The sequence below is a fragment of the Molossus molossus genome, unplaced genomic scaffold, assembly GCF_014108415.1.
Source record: "Molossus molossus isolate mMolMol1 unplaced genomic scaffold, mMolMol1.p scaffold_m16_p_2, whole genome shotgun sequence".
NCBI classification, from domain to species: domain Eukaryota; kingdom Metazoa; phylum Chordata; class Mammalia; order Chiroptera; family Molossidae; genus Molossus; species Molossus molossus.
The window spans coordinates 1,577,508-1,596,571 of record NW_023425355.1 but is presented as its reverse complement, the minus strand read 5'-3'; the positions used below and the strand labels follow the sequence as shown (position 1 = coordinate 1,596,571).

At 43.2% G+C, this 19,064-nt stretch overlaps 1 pseudogene; it reads left to right on the top strand.

The window, feature by feature from the left end:
• Positions 1–3,952: 3,952 nt before the first annotated feature.
• LOC118636044 lies at positions 3,953–4,238 on the top strand (annotated as a pseudogene).
• Positions 4,239–19,064: the final 14,826 nt, after the last annotated feature.

The window sequence follows — 19,064 nt, the reverse complement described above, 5'->3', positions numbered from 1 at the left end:
AGTTCCTTGAGCATCCTTCTAACCAGTGTTTTGAACTCTGCGTCTGTTAAATTGCTTATCTCCATTGTGTTTAGCTATTTTTTCTGGAGTTTTGTTCTGTTCTTTCATGTGGGACATTTTTTTTTTTTTTTGTCTCTTCATTTTGGCTGCCTCCCTGTGTTTGTTTGTATGTATTAGGTAGAGTTACTATGTCTCTTAGGCTTCTTAGGGTGGCCTGTTGTAGTAGGTGTCCCCTAGGGTCCAGTGGCACAGCCTCCCTGATCACCCCAGCTAGGCTCTCAAGGTACACCCCAATGTGGGCTGTACACCCTTCTTTGTAACTGAGTCTTGATTGCTGTTGGCACATCAATGGGAGGGATTTACTCAGACTGATCAGCTGCCAAGACTGGCTGTACCCACTGATCACTGACCTCTGACTACCTTGGAGGATCAGCTGTGTAGGGGCCCACCACACAGAGCAAGACTTACTTTAGCAGGGCTCTGGTACCGACTGAGTTCATTCCTTGAGTGTGTCACTTGTGGAGGTAGTTGGGTGGTGGGTGGTGCTTTGACATGGTCTAAAGCTGTCCACTGGGTGTGCTGGCTCTGGGGCCTCCCAGAAGGCACAGGCCAATGCCAACCACTGCCTGTGTTCTATCCAGGGCCACCAGGCATAAGCTACAAAGTGATCTGCAGATGGCTGCTTCTTGTGCTGGGCTTGGAGGTGCCCAGGCAAAGCCAAGCTGTGAACCGAGAGCAGCTGCTGCTAGTGCCAGGCCTGGGGCCACTTAGCAAGAGGTATGGGGCTTGCTGATGCTGCTTGTTTGAGATATTTTTAGGAAAATCTAAAGCAGGAGCCAAGACAGGCCGATCCTATGGTAAAACCACTGGAAACAGCTTGGGTGGACCAGAAAGTTGTGTAGGGCAGGGCCTCAGGGAATCACCAGGGTGGGGCAAACAGTGAAAGCCCGGTTGCTGGAGTCCCAGATATGGTGACCGTCTGCCAGCCCTGATGGGGAAGGGCTCACCAAAGGAACAACGGCCTCCATCAGCATGTCTGTCTGGCAGAAAGCTGCCTCTCCAGCTCTCGCCCTTATGCCAAACTCAGTTCTTCTCCATATGTCTCTGGTGCCTGTCAAGGTGCCTCCTCAGCACTGCAGCCCAGAGGCACTGAGTCCAAGTAAGTCCGTGTGTGGGTCCTTTAATAGGAGCTTCTTGGGACCCCAACAGCCTCAACCTCCCTCTGCCTCATTTTCCACTGGTTTGTACAGCCAGAAATTATGGGGACTTCTCTTCCTGGCACTGGAACCCTGACCTGGGGGGGCCTGGTGTGGGATGAGAACCCCTCACTTTTTAGGGAGAACCTTCACAGCCAAGGTACCCTCCTGATTTTATCCAACACACGTGGGTGTGGTACCAGCCCCTCCTACCAGTCTTGATGTGACCTCTTAATTTCATAGTTGTAGGGCTTCCATTCAGCTCGATTTCAGGCAGTTCTGAATGGTGGTTGTTCTGTAATTTAGTTGTAATTATTTTAGAGAGAAGAGAAGGGATAATGGGGAGAGGAAAAACATTGATGTGAGAGAGACACATTCATGGGTTGCCTCTCACAGGGGGATGAAGCTACAACCCAGATATGTGCCCTTGACCAAGAATTGAACCCACAACCCTTTGGTGTGCAGGCTGATGCTCTGACCACTGAGCAACACTAGCCAGGGCACAATGGCAGTTTTGAACGTGCTGATGAGGTAGTTACTTGGGGATGTCCAGAAAGCAGCCACAATCTTGTCCCGGGGCAGATGACAGGTCAGATCTTCAGATATGGATTTGTGATAAATCCATATTGAAGTGGGAGTTAGAGTTGAAGTCCAGGATCCATTAAGATGCTTAAGAAAGAAGGTATTAGGGAAAGGTGGAGAATTAATCCAGGATAAAGGCCAGAGCTAGAGAAGTACTCCCCGATGGTGTCTCCTCTGCCCCAGCATTTCCAGTTCACCGTCAGCACCTTATTTCAGGGCTTCAGCTTGTGCCAGGGCCATTGCTACAGCCTCCTAACTGGCTTCTGTTCTTCCGATCTCTCTGCCTTCCAGAATTATCTTCCTAAAGCACAGCTTTCATCATGTCCCTTCTCAACATTCACCAGGTCCAACCTCCTCAGCCATACATTCTATCTAACCCCCTGTAGTACAGCTTCCCGTCAACCTGGCACTCCCTTGGTGAGCTGGTACCAGATTCTCCTTTCAAGCCTCATTGTTGCTCATCTCCTAGACCTTACCATCTGGCTACACAGAGCCCCCCACCCACACATACACACACTGCCCTTCTCTCCTCCATGCCACCTCCTCCTCTGGGATGCCCTTTGACCCTCTTTCCATTTAGAAAAACACACTCAGGCTTCAAGGCCCAGTTCAAGCCTCTTCTCTTTTGTAAAGCTTTACCTGATCCCTCAGAGGCAAGCAAATGTTTTCCCATGTCTGCACCCACCTCTTCAGCTTTTCCTATGTACCATGGGGCTGCCTGTCTCTCCCACTGGACTAGGAGTTCTCCGAAGGCAGTAGCCATGTCTCATTTTGCTTTGTAATCCAGTTTCCCAGCCCAGTGTAAATGAGTGAAAAAGTGGTCTTGCGGGTGGGCATGAGAAAAAACCAGCATGTTGTGAATGGCTAGTATCCCAGAGGCCATGCAAACACCTTTTATACACACGGCATCATTTGATCCTTAATGCATCTCTGTGCGGTGGTCATTGTCCCTATTCTACAGATTACAAATTTGAGGTCCTGGGAAGGTTAAGAATCTGATCCAAGATCACATAGCTTAAAAGTCTTGGATCCAGGATTACAATACAGGCCATCACCTCCCCGGTTGGCAACAATTTGCTCCCTATTCTTGCTGACTTTGGCTGTGGTGCTGATCTCTTTGGATTGATTTCTTTGAATATAAATAAAATACCATCAGTTTTTCCTGGCTCTGGAACGAGCCCTCAGAATAATGTGCCGTTCTCCAGTTTCCAGCTGGGTGCGTTTGCTGGTGGTTCACGAATATGAAGCAACAGGCCTTATCCTGAGAATCAACAGTGTGCACCCCAAAATGCCAGGATGTTTTGGTTCCCAGAAGATGCTTCAGGCGGGGCACTTTTAGCCTATGGAGCCAAGTTTTCTATTTTCTCTTTCCTCCCAATGAACTTCCTATGTTTGATGGTTTACTGCTTTCCTGGACAAGTTTAAAAATCCTTATCAAATTCATGGTACCTTTGAGATGTTGCCCACACTGTGTTCTGACTGCCCTTGCAACCCTTCCCTACCTGCTCAGTGGTTGATGGATACGATCTGACTGGTGCCAGCCTGTGAGTGGTTGTGAGCAGATGACAGCTGGTATGGACAGGGCAGGTGCAGACAGCATTTCCCAGAATCTGATATGACATGGTTAGGCGAGCTCATGGAATAGTCAGTGGAGATAGGGTGGCTGGAGCAAAATGACCCTCAGCATGACCCACATGGGGTTGTGGCTTTGGGGTGAGGTAGATTGGCTAGAAAAATCGATGACAATAGTTTTCTGGAGTCAGGTATAGTCTAGGAACCTTTTGGGCTTGGCCTAGAGTTATGTGTCCCACATAAATTGTAGCGTATTAGGATTATCATGCTGCATGTAGAGCCTTCTGAATGAAAGCTTGTTGAATAGCAAAATTTTCAGTGATATATATGGGCAAGCAGGGTAATAAGTCTCTGGTTTGGGCTTTTGTGCTGGTTATTTTAGTGAACAAGATTCTTCTGCACTGTCTTCAAAATCTATTTGGAATCGACCACTTCTCATCACCTCCATTACTACCACCCTAGTCCAAGCTATTATCCTCTCTTGCCTGTCACCAGTCTCCTAAAGTGATGCTGTTAAAACTTAGTCTTAATATGTCAGTCTTTTTCTCAACAACTTCCAATTACTCCCATCTCACTCATAGTAACAGCCAAAGTCTTGAGCCATGGTCTCTGGCGCCAACTACGCTGCTGCCAGTCACCATGGCCCTGCCAACTCAAAGCGTGAGCAGTCCCAGAGGTACTTGGAGAAGCCAGGAGTGCTGGACATGCTGACCAAGATTTTTAAAGCATCACTTAGGAGTTAGTACCCCAGAAGATCCAGAAATAGAGCTGCTTCACCTAGAATTGGCAGAAATGAAAGAGAAATATGAAGCTATTGTAGAAGAAAATAAAAGACTGAAAGCAAAGTTTGCTCAGTATGAACCACCTCAGGAGGAAAAAACGTGTTGAATAGAATTTTTCTCAGTTGAAAAGACACTGAAAAATGGTTTTGTATGACTTGAATACTTTGTATAGTATATAATCTTTTCTGAACAGATGCTATAGAATTATTTTAATATGTTTAATTCACCTTTTACACTTTAACTGTTACAAACACATATTCTTAGAATCACCAATAAAAACTCAATATAGCTCTGCCTGGTTTTGCTCAGTGGTTAGAGTGTCAGCCTGCAGATCAAAGGGTCACAGGTTCAAATTCGGTCAAGGGCACGTACCTGGATGCAGGTTCGATCCCCAGCCACGGCCACAGTCAAGGTTGTGCGGGAGGCAACCAATCAATGTGTCTCTCTCTAAAAAAAAATCAATGGAAAAATATTCTCGGGTAAGAATTAACAGAACAAAACAAAAACCTTAATATAACTTTCTTTGGATCTTAAAAGTAGGAGAATCTAAAGTGAATCCTGAAAAAAACCTAAACACAGCCATCTAACTCATTACATTCAAAGACATTCTGTTTACTAGCCTGACTAGGAATGATGGTACTGGTTGTACTTTAGCTGAGGAAGGTTAGGTTGGAGCTATTCCCCGGTTTAGTTCAGAACATGAGCACAGGTACAGTCATTCTTTAAAATGAAGATGACACTGTTTATGTTCTCTGTAGGCAGCTGGAGAGATCAGTGTGACATGATATGCTTTTGCATGGGTTCCCATAAATCTTCTGCTCATTTATATAATATAGAAAAAATAACTCTTCTTTGCCACCACTTTGCCTTAGATAACCATGTGTGTGCCAGTTTGAACTGTGACACCACATTCTCCTTCTGTGCATTCATGCTCTATTTGATGATGGTGTCTTGCTTGCTCGGTGTTCCAATGGCTTCTACTTGCACACTGACCTTTCTGTGTTGATTTTCAATTTGCTATAAGAGCAGGTACCCTGATTGTGATTTACATAACTTTAAACACTATTCCCGTGCCTTACTTAGTTGCTCAGTTGAGGACAGAACAGAAACAACATAAAATTCTGGGTTCATGCACAAGCTGGGATGAGGAGGATGAGCCGTATATCATGGAAAATTATAGTTTGCAGGTATAATTATACAGTGCTTTTTTCTCCAAAGTATTTTTCTAAACTTGCATTCATTCTGTCTTCATTATCCCTGTGAAGTAGGTAGGGCAAGTTTGAGGGGAGGTTGGATGCTGAATTTTTAGGTCAAAGACTGATATTAATACAAATTATTTACTAACTACAAACTTGGGCACATCAGTTAACTGCTCTGAGACTCACTTTCCTCATCTGTTAAATGAGAAGAAGAATATTTGTGCTGCCTCTATCACAGGGTTGTTGTGAGGGACAAATGGAATATATGTGAAATATTTTTAAATGATAAAGCACTAAAAAAAGCCAAAGTCTTTGTGATAGCCTGCAAGGCCCTCGTAATCTGGGCACCCTTATCTCCTTGACATATCCCCTGCAAATCCCTCTGTCATCTCCTCCATTCCAGTCACATTAGTTGCCTGATTATTCCTTAAGCTCCCCAGGCACATTTGTGCTTTGTACTTGTTTTTCCTTCTCCCCAGAATGCTTTTCCCCAGTATGTCAGTTAGGATCCTGGGAGAAACTGGTTATGGGGACTGCAGAAGGGTTGCCATATGGAAAGGACCACCTGACAGGAGCTGTGGTCTTTGGTAGAGGAATGCAGTCAACCCATGATGAACCTGCACAGAGAGAGCTGATGAAAAATCTCACCCTTTTTCCTTCTGATCTCCTCGCAGGTGCCTCATATTGGTCAAAGCTAACCCGAAGCCAGAGAGCAAGGGAACCTGTTGATGCCGTCTATACAGGTCAGCTTCCCAGGGCACAAAGCTGGGTGGAAAAGGGTGAAGAAGGTCTGGAGGGGCACATGGAAAATGTCCAAAACCAATGGATAACTTCGTAGCTACCTGGTTCTCTTACTTCCTTCAGATTTTCACCAAAAGATCTGATCCTTCTCAGTGAGGCTTTCTCTGGCCACCATTTGTAAAATTTCAACCCTCAGCAACCAACACCTTATACCCTCCTTACATGCTATGTGTTTTATCCATTGCACTTAATACCACCTAACATATAATTTATTTATCTGACCTGTCACCTGCTCTCCCATTACAATGGGAGCGCCATGAGGGCAGGGGCTTTGTTTTAATTACTGGTATTTTCAGTGCCTAGAATAGTACCTGGCACATATAAATGTATGGTGGTGAATGAATGCACTCTTAGGGGCCACCCTAGAGTGCTCTGCTCACAGCCAGGCACAATTGGGCACAGGGGTCCGATCGTTACTCATGCTCAAGAAGCTCATCTGCTGCCACGTTTTCAGGTCAGAGGATGGGGAAGCCTTTGCCGCTCCCAGCATTGAAATTTCCATGACAGTTCGGCACCTTGAACCTTATAGAAACTGTTGTTGCATTGATTAGTGTGGGCTGAGCTTTGTGGGTTTGAAGTTGTTAGAAGCAGTGAGTAGATTCACAGTCTTGGGGACACTGGCCCTTCCAGGTAGTACTTCCATACCTCAAAGATAATGCTGGCGGACCTGTTTCCAAATTGGGTAGGCTTAGGAGCCACTTCTTTGAAGCTCAAGTGCAGGTGAGCATGAGCTGGGTCCCCTGGCTTCAGTGGTGGTCAAACAGGTATAGGTCAGATCAAGACAAGCAAAAACAGGTTGGAATTCCTAGAGTTGTGTCCATGATAATGTTTTTACTATACAAGTAGCATGAATATATTCTCACTGTGAAAAAAATCAAACAATCCAGCTAATGTTAAAATCTTCTTCTCTCCCCAACTCTACTCCCCAGAGGTAACCATTGTTAGCAGTATAAATTCCCCTTTCCAAATCTTTTTCTATGTGTACATTGTGTGCAGGTATTTAAAAAGAAAAAGTATTATACTGTATATACTGATCTGTAATTAGTTTTTATCATTTAAGAATATATCTTGGGCCCTGGCCGGTTTGGCTCAGCGGTTAGAGCGTCCGCCTGCGGTCCGGAGAGACCCGGGTTCGGTTCCCGCTAAGGGCATGTACCTCAGTTGCAGTTTGTCCCCGGCCCTGGTTTGCTCGTGCGGGTGGCAACCACTCGATGTGTCCCTTTCACATCGGTGTTTCTCTCTCTCTCTCTCCCTCTCTCTCCCTCCCACTCTATCTGAACAAAAAATGGAAAAATGTCCTCGGGTGAGGATAAAAAAAAACAACAACAATATATCTTGGAAACCTTGCCATGTTAGGGCACTTGGATCTAAGTCATTCTTTTTCATTAAACTTTTAATTTTAAGATAATTGTAAATTCACATGCAATTTAAGAAGTAATACAGAGAGATCCCATATACTGATCACCCAGTTTTCTTCAATGGCAACCTCTTGCAAGACTCTAGTACAATATCACAAGCAGGATAAGTGACATTGATGCAGTCAAGATACTGAAGATTCCCACCACCACAAGGGTCCTTCAAGTTGCCCTTTCAAAGCTACTCCCACTTTCTACCCACCCCCAACTTCCACCCTCTGGACTCTCCTAAATCTGTCTCCATTTCTAAAATTATGTCATTTCAATAATTTTATGTAGGTAGAATCATACAGTACTATTTTTTTTTTTTAGCCAGCATAATTATCTGGAGAATCGTCCAGGTTGCTTCTGTATCAAAAGTCTTTTCCTTTTTTTTGCTGAGTAGCTTTCCATGGCTTGGATGTACCACAAGTGGCTCCATTTACCCACTGAAGGGCATCTGGATTGTTTCCAGCTTGGGGCTGTTATAGAGAAAGATGCCATGAACGATCATGCAACAGGTTTTTATATGGACAGACGTTTTCATTTCTCTGGGGTAAATGTCCAAGAGTGCAATCGCTGGGTCATATGGAAGTTGCAAGTTAAGCTTTTAAAACAGCTTGCCAGCTGTTTCCCAGAATGGCCATACCATTTTACATCCCAACAACAATGTATTAGGGAGCAGTGTCTTGGCATTTTCACCAGCATTTGGTGTCATCAATATTTTTTTTTTCATTTTAGCCATTCTGATAGTGATGTGGTGACATGTATGGTTTTAATTAGCATGTCCCTAATGTAAAGTGATTGAACATCTTTTCATATGCTTATTTGCCACCCATATATCCTTTTCAGTGAATTGTCTGTTCATGTCATGTTTTGTTTTGTTTTTTTAATCCTTACCCGAGGACATTTTTGCATTTATCTTCAGATAGAATGGGAAGGAGAGAGGGAGGGAGGGAGAGAGAGAGAATCATCGATGTGAGAGAGACACATCGACTGGCTGCCACCCTCACAATCCTGTGGGGCAAGGGACAAACTGCAACTGAGTACGTGCCCTTAGCGGGAACCAAACCTGGGTCTCTCTGGTCCACAGGCCGACACGCTAGCCACTGAGCCAAACTGGCCAGGGCTCATGTCATGTTTTGATTGTCAGGTATGAGATCTAGCTTATGTGCCTCACTCTAAATTCCAAACATTTTCCTTTTTCTCAAAATTCTCTAGTTTTACATTTACATGTAAGCTTGTTATGAATTTTTCCAGCTTTATTGAGATATAATTGACATACAGTGTATAAGTTTAAGGTGTACAGTGTGATGATTTGATATACATTATATTGCAAAATGATTATTAGCACAGTAAGATTAGTTTGTGATGCATTTTAAGTAGATTTTTTGTATAAGATATAAGACAGGTTGTATTAATTTCCTGAGACTGTCATAAGAATTTGTCATAAACTTGGTAGCTTAAAAAAACAGAAATTTATTTTTTCATGGTTCTGGAGGTCACAAGTCTGAAACTGAGGTGTCTGCAGGCCCATGCTCCCTCTAGAGGCTCTAGGACAGGATCCTTCCTTGCCTCTTCTGTTGGCTGCCACCAATCCTTGTCTTCCTTATCTTGTGGCCATATCACTTCAATATTTACCTCCATCTTCACATCGCCTTCTCCTCTTTGTGTCTATCTCACAAAGATATTTGTCATTGGATTTAGGGCCCACTGAATAATCCAGAATAATCTCTCCATATCAAAATTCTTGACTTAATTACATCTGCAAAGGTCCATTTTCCAATTATGGTAACATCTACAGGTTCTGGGGGTAAGGACATGAACATATCTCTTGAGGGGTTACTATTTAAGCTCCTATTCAAGGTTCATTTTTTTGCTCATGTATAATTGCTCCAGCACCATTTGAAAAGGCTACCTTTCTTCCACTTGATTGCTTTTGCACCTTTATTGAAAATCAGTTGGGCATATTTGTGTGGGTCTATTTCTGGGTTCTCTACTCTGCTCCATTAATCTATGTGTCTATCCCTCCAGCAGGACCATACAGTCTTGATTATTGTAGCTACATAATAAGTTTTGAAATTGGGTAGAGTAATCCTACTTTATTCTTCTTTTTCAAAATAGTTTTGACTATTCTAGTTCCTTTGCCTTTCCATATAAATTTTGGAATGTTTGTCCATATCTAAAATATCTTCTTGGAATTTTGAAAGGAATTGCACTGAACCTGTATATAAATTTAGGGAGGATTGACATCTCTATTATGTTGACTCTTCTAATCTATTAATACAGTATATTTCTCAGTTTATGTAGGTCTTTGAATTGTTTCATCAGCATCTTGTAGTTTTGAGCATACAAGTCCTATTCAAGTCTTTTTATATTTACACTTAAGTATTTTATTTTGGGCAATTGTAAGTGTTATTGTATTTTTAATTTTGGTATCCATTTTTTCATTGCTGATAGATAGAAATACAATTTATTTGTGTATGCTTATCTTCCATCCTATAACCATGCTGAACTTACTTACTTATTAGTTCTAGTAATTGTTTTGTAGTTTCTTGGAATTTTCTATATATACCATTATGTCATCTCTGAATAGGAAGAGTTTTATTTCTTCCTTTTCATTTTGATGGCTTTCATTTCCTTGTCTTGCCTGATAGTAGTGGCTAGACCTTTCAGTATTATTATGTGGCATTAGAGAGGTGAAGCAGATATCCTTGCCTGTTGAGGAGGGAGGCATTCAGTCTTTCATCACTATGCTTATGCTTTTTTTTTCAAGTTGAAGAAATTCCTTTCTCCTATTTCTGAGAGGTTGTTTTTTTTGTTTTTTGTTTTTTTTTTAATCCTCACCCGAGGACATTTTTCCATTTTTGTTCAGGTACAGTGGGAGGGTGAGGAGGGAAAGAGAGAGAGAAACATCAATGTGAAAGGGACACATCGAATGGCTGCCTCCCCCATGACCCAACCAGAGCCAGGGACAAACTGCAACCAAAGTACGTGCCCTTAGTGGGAACCAAACCCAGGTCTCTCTAACCGCTGGTCGATGCTCTAACCGCTGAGCAAAACCGGCCAGGGCTCTGGAGGGTTTTTTTTTTTTAAATCATAATGGGTATTGGTTTTTGTTAAGTGCTTTTTCTGCATTGATTGGTATGATCATGTGATTGTTCTTTAGTCTGTTAATATGGTGGATTACACTGATTTCTTTTCAGATATTAAAACTGTCTGGCATCCCTGGAATAAACTCCACTTGTTAATGGTGTATAATTCTTACATATTACAGAATACTATTTGCTAATGTTGTTTTGAGGGGTTTTGCTTCTATATTCATGAGGGATATTGGTCTGTAGTTTTCTTTTTTGTGTGACTGTCATGTTTTTTGACATCAAGATAATACTAGCTTCATAAAATAACTTGGAAAGTAATTTCTCCTCTTCTGTTTTCTAGAAGATTATGTAGAATTGGTGTTAATTATTTAAACATTTGGTAGAATTCTCCAGTGAAACTATGGAACCTGGAGATTTCTTTTTGGGGAGTTTGATTTCCATTGAATTCAATTTTCTTAATTCTACAGTTAAAGAGCTATTCAAATAATCTATTTCCTACAGAATGTTTTGGGAGTTTGTGTTTGTCAAGCAATTGGTTATTCCCTTAAAAATTCTCAAAGTGTGTAGAGTATTCCATTGTTATCCTTTATATTAGGATTCCATTAGTATTGGAATAGTATTAGTATTCCATTATTATCCTTTTGATGTCTGAAGGGTCTGTAGAGATATTCTTTTTTTCCTGATATTAATAATTTGTGGGTTTTCTATGTCATACTAGAGTTTGTCAATTTTACTGATCTTTGCAAATTGGTTTTCTCTAGTTGATTTCCTGTTTTCAGTGCTATTGATTTCTGCTCTTATTTTAATTTCTTTTTTCTGTTTGATTTGCCTTTGTTTTATTTATTGTTTATTTTACTTTGTCTTTATTCTTCTTTCCTAGTTTCTTAAGGTGGGAACCTAAATTATTGATTTGAGTTTTGATTGATTGATTTTTTTTCTAGTATAAGCATTTTGTGTTATAAATTTCCCTTTAAAGTTGCTTCCCACAAATTTTGTTACGTTGCATTTTCATTTTCACTCAGTTCAAGGAGGTATTTTTAAAATTTCTCTTGAGATTTTATCTTTGACCTATGGATTATTTAGATATGCTGTTTAGTTTTCAAGTGTTTACATATTTCCTCTTATTTTTCTGTTATTATTGGTTTCTAATTTGATTAAATTGTGGTAACAAAATATAGTTCATTCTATTTCAGTTGTTTTTAACTTGTTGAGGTTTGTTTTATGGCACAGAATATGGTCTAACATAGTCCATGTTCCATGGACACTTGAAAAGAATGTGTATTCTTCTGTTGTTGAATGGAGTGTTCTTTTTTTTTTTTTTTTTTTTGTCTTCACCCGAAGACATTTTTTGATATTTTGTTCAGATAGAGTGGGAGGGAGAGAGAGAGAGAGAAACATCGATGTGAAAAGGACACATCGAGTGGCTGCCACCCACACGACCGAACCAGGGCCGGGGACAAACTGCAACCGAGGTACATGCCCTTAGCGGGAACTGAACCTGGGTCTCTCCGGACCGCAGGCCGACACTCTAACTGCTGAGCCAAACTGGGCAGGGCTGGAGTGTTCTTTAAATGTTAAATTTGATCCTGTTGGTTGACACAAACAAGTAGAAGCATACACCATATTCATGGATTGGAAGAATTAACATCATTAAAATGTCCATTCTACTCAAAGCAATCTACAGATTCAATGCAATCTCTATTAAAATTAAAATACCAATGGCATATTTTACAAATCTAGAACAACTATTCCAAAAATGTATATGAAACCAAAAAAGACCCCGAATAGCCTCAGTAATATTGAGGAAGAAGAACAAAGTAGGAGGGATCACAATACCAGATATCAGGTTATACTACAAAGTCATTGTAATCAGATCAGCCTGGTACTGGTACAAGAACAGGCAGATAGATCAATGGAACAGAACAGGGACCCCAGAAATCAACCCATACCTTTATGGTCAATTAATATTTGACAAAGGAGGCAAGAGCATACAATGGCATAAAGACAGTCTCTTCAATAAATGATGTTGGGAAAATTGGACAGCTACAGGTGTAAAATTCTAGAATACATCATCTGTGTATTGATCCCACCTCTGTATTTATTAGAAACATAGGCTTTAGGCACTAGGTCTGTTGTTCAGTGATACTTTCAAAATGGGGGCAACTTTTTACCTAACCAAAAGGAAACAAACAAAACAAAATAAAATTCTGGTTTGATAACATACTTTGCTGGACTTCAAGGAAGGCAGTGAGAGTGGATGACACATACAAACAGCATGTGGTAACATTAGGAGACAGTGGGGTCATGATTTTCTAGCCAGGCGAGCCCAGGATGACAGCAAGTATGAATGGTGGAGGATGGGAAGTACCAGAGATTAGGGGTGACCCCCTATTTCATGCTGGTATCTATAGGGTGGGGTCCTGAGGAACTATGGGACCACTCATTCCCAGCAGGATGCTCTCATCCATTGTGTCCATCTGTATATGGTTGGGTTAGTAGCTCTGCCTATTGGGCCTGATATTCTGAATAGACCACAGTGTGGGTTTGGAGATATATATGCCTACCTTTGGGTCCACTGCTGATATAATACTCTTCAGTTCTGTGGAGTTTCTGTCTTGGTAGGGGTGCTAATACCTGGATAATTTACCCTTGTATAAAAATGGCTCATTCTGTCACAATAGAGCTATGATGCCTGCCCAGTGGTGTGTTCATTCAGTGTTATTAACTAGCAACAGGTACTCACAGCCAGTTGCACAGGTCTCAATGCCTGACCTCGGGGTAGGATTGCCTCAGGGCTGCCAGAGCAGTTCAACCTACCCAGTCAGGTGCTACTCAGTCAGGTGCTACCCAGTCAGGTGCTACTGCAAACTGTGGGCCCAGAAGGATATTCGCTAACATTAGGTTGCTTTGGAATTGAGCTGGAGCCCTCCAAACTTTTCTAAAAGAGGAAGTGGGAGCTGGTTTAAGTGTTCCTTGGCATGTGCAGATGATGTCTGAGCAAGCAGCTCTGCCCTCACTGATGTTCGACCAGCCGACAGGATATATATATTGCTCCTCCAACAAGGTCATCCTCTCCAAAGCAAGAGTGGGGCCTGAAACACCAGCACCATGTATGGATCTTAGCACCTAAGAAGGTGGACGAAACATCACTCTAATAAAGAAGGAAAAATTGATTGTGGATTTTACCCTACTTTTAAAAATCCAGTCTATCTTTAAGTCTTTTCCTGTCTCTTGGATCTGTATCTTTTATTTCGTCCCATGTTCATGACTGATGTACACTCTACTGAGTGCTACTGGACTACCTGAAGCACCACATCTCTAGTTTATTTTCCTTTGGTGCAGCTTCCTAACTCAACGTTCTGATCATGCTCTCTGCTCCATGATTAAACATCTTTACAGAATCAAGCCCAATACCCATCTGACTTTCTTCTTAAATGCCGTGTATAGCTTTTGTTTTCTTTCTAAAGTGCCAAATGCTTATTATAGTGCTTGACTTTCAAGGTCCTCTATGATGTGGTCCAATCATCTCTCTCCGTGTGTGTGTGTGTGTGTGTGTGTGTGTGTGTGTTCACACGCCCTGTTGCAGTTAGGAGCACAATGCAGTTTGATGCTGTGGAAGGTCCACCTTTAACTTTGGAGTCAGATGTAAGTGGTTAATCTAGTCCCTCTCTGCTTCTTCGCTACTTGATTCTGGCCTTCACTTCACCTTTCTCTCGTCCCCAGTTTCCCACTCTGTTAAGGCCGTGTCACAAAACGACCCCTATTCGAGGTTAGTGTTGTGGAAGTGAACTGGGCTTCCAGCGCCCGGAGCTTCCACCATGCGGGGACTTGGGCCAGACGAGGCTTTGGCTAGGGGAGCAGGAGCTGCCGCAAGGCAGCCGTCGGGGCCGCCCGGGGGCTGCTTTTCATGCGCAGAGCCGCTGGACTGTCTTGGTGCATCACCCCACGCGTGCAGAGGTGGCGAGGCTACAGGGGTGGCTGGTGCTGGCGCAGCGGGGCAAGATGAGTCACGGTCCTTCAGCGCCTCCTGGAACAGACCCCACCCACACGCCTACTCCGCCCTGCAGAACGGCGAACCAGTCAGGTGCCCAACAGAGGGCGCTGCAGCGCAGCCTCTCCAGCTGCCAAAGGTGGGCGCTACCTCTGGCTCAGGGAAAGATCTAGGGGCCCAGGGCATGGGGCGGGGCAGAGGATTGGGGTAGGTAGGGAATGTCTCTGCAGTTCCAGTGGTGGCTTTAATTTTAACAAAATGCTTGTTTTGTGTGTGTGTGTGTGTGTGTGTGTGTGTGTGTGTGTGTGTGTGTGTGTGGTATGTGCCCCTAGTGGGAACCGAACAGGCTGATGCTCAACCGCTGAGCCACTCTGGCCAGGGCCAAAATGCTTGCTTTTAACACAGAACTGATTTGTACCTTACAATGATCACTTTCTGTACAGAGTGGTGGGCCGTCAGGACTACTGGAGAATGACTCTTCTTGCTCACCTCAAGCTTTTGAGCAGGGTGATGGGAAGCTGGACTTCACTCTCCTCAAAAAGGGTCTCTGATAGAGTAGGTCTCCCCTTTCCCAAATAGATATGCCACGGTTTCAGTGCAGGCTCCATCTCCAGGCTGCTGTGTAACTGTGGCCATTTCATTATTCATTCATCAAAAATACATTTTACTGTGCCCACAAGAGGCCAAAACTGTGAACAGACCATTATCCTGACCTTAAAACAGCTTATGCCTTACACAGGGCCCCATGCATAATATGTACTGAATGAATAAATACTATGATTTAATCACAACACCCTAGAGAAAGGATTTTTGGTCACTGATGCATCCTAGGTGCCTGACACACAGTAGTTGCTCAACGATTTGTCAGATGAATGATAGAGGAATGCATTGAGTGTTTCATGAGCACAGAGGGCACCTAACCCACAAGAGCAGTGATGTTTGAACCCAGTCTCGAGGAAAAGTGGGTTCTAGGTGCTGGCTAGGCATATAGGGCCAGAGTGAAGGGAGATAGAAACAGAGAGAAGAGCCTGTACCGAGCCCAATGTCCTCACTTCTCTGTGCCTCGGTTCCCTCCTGTAAGAAGAAAAGGACAGGGTTGGCCCTGTAATCTCTTAGCTTCTTCTACCTCTAAGATTCTCTGATTCTAGAAATAAGTTCAGTTATGCAGTTTAGGGCCTGACCAGTGTCAGTTTTGCAGTCCAAGAGATTCAGGGTTTTTATTTTTGACTCAAGTCTGTCTTCAATAATAAAGGCTTGCCTTGGTCGGTTTGGCTCAGCGGTTAGAGCGTCGGCTGGTGGACCAATGAGTTGCGGGTTCAATTCTGGTCAAGGGCACGTACCTCAGTTGCAGTTCATCCCTGGCCCTGGTTGTGGTTGTACAGGAGGCAGCCACTCGATGTGTCCCTTTCACGTCAATCTCTCTCTCTCTCTTCCTCCCTCCCACTCTATCTTAACAAAAATGGAAAGATGTCCTCGGGTGAGGATAATAATAATAATAATAATAATAATAAAGGCTTGATGATCTTAGGCATCTCTTTTCTACCCCCTTGCTCTGTCTTTCACCTTGGAAATCTCCCTCAAATCCCCATACAATAAATTAGACGCCACAAAAGTCAGCACTTATTTGAATATTGCCATTATTTTTCTTTGTATTAATTTGGCTTTTGAAATAAAGCTTTTGTTAATTACAACATTTTTAACTAACATGGGTTAATCGTGTGCAAAACACAAAAGTACAAAGAAGAAAGGACTACCTGATGTAGTCCCTTGACAAGTTGTTATGCCTTCATTAAAATACACACACACACACACAGGCTCATACAACCACATTGTCACAGAAGACTGTTGTGTGAGTCTTATGTTCCCAACAAAAGCATAAGCTGGGGGCAGTTCTCTCTTACCCTCCTTTAGTTGTGTCTCCGATGGGAAGAGATGTTGACTGGGGCCCCAAAACTTAGACTATTTAGCCAGCTTCAGACCATCATGCTAAGTTCTCAAAAACCATGCTGCTCAGAGGACTTTTCATTTTGAGGAAGGGTTAATTTATTTATGTAATTGAATTTATTGGGGTGACACTTAGCTTGCTTAGCTTATGTGGGTTTCAGGTGCACCATTCTACAACACATCATCTGTATACTGCATTGTATGTTCACCACTCTGAGGCAGGGTCCTGGACCCAAACCACTGTGTGCCTTCCTCACCCTGCCTGTTGGGCTAGAGTTAGGCTAGATTGCATGGGGGCTACCAGGCCTCCTTTGGTCCAGACCAGAGACAGTGCTGAGCAGCTTTCTGCAGAGCTTAGGGAGGGGCTGCTTGGGAACATGCTTCCTTATCTAACTGAAGGGGGCAGAAAAATCAACCCATAACTCTAGCTTAGTCAGTTTTCCTAGTCCCTCCCATTAATAGCTCCATCCCCAGCACACTGGCCCCTTTTTGTGTCCTGATTCCTTGCTATGCAATATGTGATCCATAGGCCAGTGTCATGGACCTCTAAGTGATGGTTTGTATACTAAAGTTTAAGAAACAAAGTGCAGATTCTGTTTCAGAAGGTCTGGGATGGAACCTGAAATTCTTTATTTTCTAGCAAGCTCCTAAGTACAAGCGATATAGTTGGTCATGGCCCATACTTTCAGTAGCAAATATCTAGAAAGCTCTTTTGTGCTCCCTCATCCTCCCTGACTGAACGTGAAAGGCAGGAAAGGTCTTTAAGTGTTCTCTAGAGGTTAGAATGTGTTGGTGTGTGTGCTTACACACATACACACACACAGTTCAGGGCTATGTCTTGGATGTTGAGTGAATGTTTGGTGAGTGAATACATGAAGTTGAGGAGCGAGAAGACAAGGCTACACTCCCACACCTCCATGGGTTTCCCGCTTCAGTGGTGATCTCATCAGCTTCTCAGTCACCCTATGGAATTAGTTCCTTAGCCATTTATTCTCATTCAGATCCTCTTTATCTATCCCTTGCCTTCGTGTCTCTGGCCCCTTTCCCCTCCAGTCTACTAATAAGCCTCTGCAGCTATGCACCAAGCCTTGAAGAAATATTTCCAGAATCTTTCTTCTCCACTCTAAACCTGTTTTACTATGTTGGTGTCTCTAGGTCCTGGAAACCATATCTGGTTTTCCTGACTGTCCCCAGCCCTGTTAGAGCCTGACACTTAGCTTGCTTAGCTTGAGGTCCCCCTTTGATCAAAGATCTTGCATCCATGACCTGACCTGATGTGCTCTCGCACCCAGCCACCTTTGCGTTCTAGGCTGGTTATGGTGCCCCTGTGTGGCCTGCAGGGTAAGTCAAACATGGCAACCTGCTTCTCTTCCCACATATTTCTATTACTTCATATATCTTGTCTTCATAAGTAAACTCTAAATTCCTGGACGGCAGGACTCTCTGTGTCCTTTTGTTCTCTTTATCCCTTGCAACACCAGCATCTTATTCATTCACTTGTTTCTCAAAGACTGAATGTCCATTCTTTGCCAGGCCTGATACCAGGTACTGGGACAGCAGAGGGGAAGCATACATGGTCTAGTATATTCTAGGAGATTCAAGGCTACAGGGAAGTTCAATAACATGAGATTGGCAAACTAATTTTGGGCCCAGGCCAGTGGAAATATTTGTGAAAATGGTTGGTGACCAGGCAGGGCCTGCCCATGCCTAGAACAGATAAGAAGGAAATTCTGGCTGCTGGATACTGGAGGCCTACTTAGGGGCCTTGGGGAGAAGTGGGAGAAGGAGATGGAGTATTGTCTGCTTTTTTCAAAATAAGTGCATAGAAGGGGAAATAGCAATTATGATCTTGACAAAAAGTATTTCCAGTTGTTACTCGAAACAATAGGATTTGATGGTGTAATTCTGAGAAACGGGTGATGTAATGGGAATAACACTGAACTAAACTTCTTTCTAGAACTCAGATTCTATGACCCTTTGACCTGAGTTTCAGGGCCAGCTCTCCCTCTTGCTATCAGACCTAGGGTGGCTCCATTCCCCTAGTGCAGCCTCAGTTTCTTCCTCTCTGACATGGCAGGATGTGGAGCAGGGCAGCGTGTGAGGAACCTGGGCCCATAAACTCTAAGCTTCCTCTGAGCTCTTGACATTCTCGGTATGTGACAGGAAGAAAAAAGAAGTACGGACCAGGAAGGCTCAAGCAGACTAGAGAGGGGAGGTAGATGGGGAGTGGAGACAGAGAGAGCCGGACCCTGGGCAGCAGTGAAGCCTGAAGAGGGGTTGACGGATTGGTGACGTATTTAGAAGGAAATGGAACTGCAGGAATTGTTAACTGACCAGATTGAAGTAAGGAAGAAAGAGAGGTGAAAGAAGATGGAGATTTAGCTCTAACCCAGGAAGACGGAAAGGAATCTTGAGTCCCAGGCTCTTGCCAGCAGCCTGTGGCCTTAGACAAGTCCTTACCTCTTTCTGGTTCTTGGTTGCCACATCTGCACAGTAAAAAGA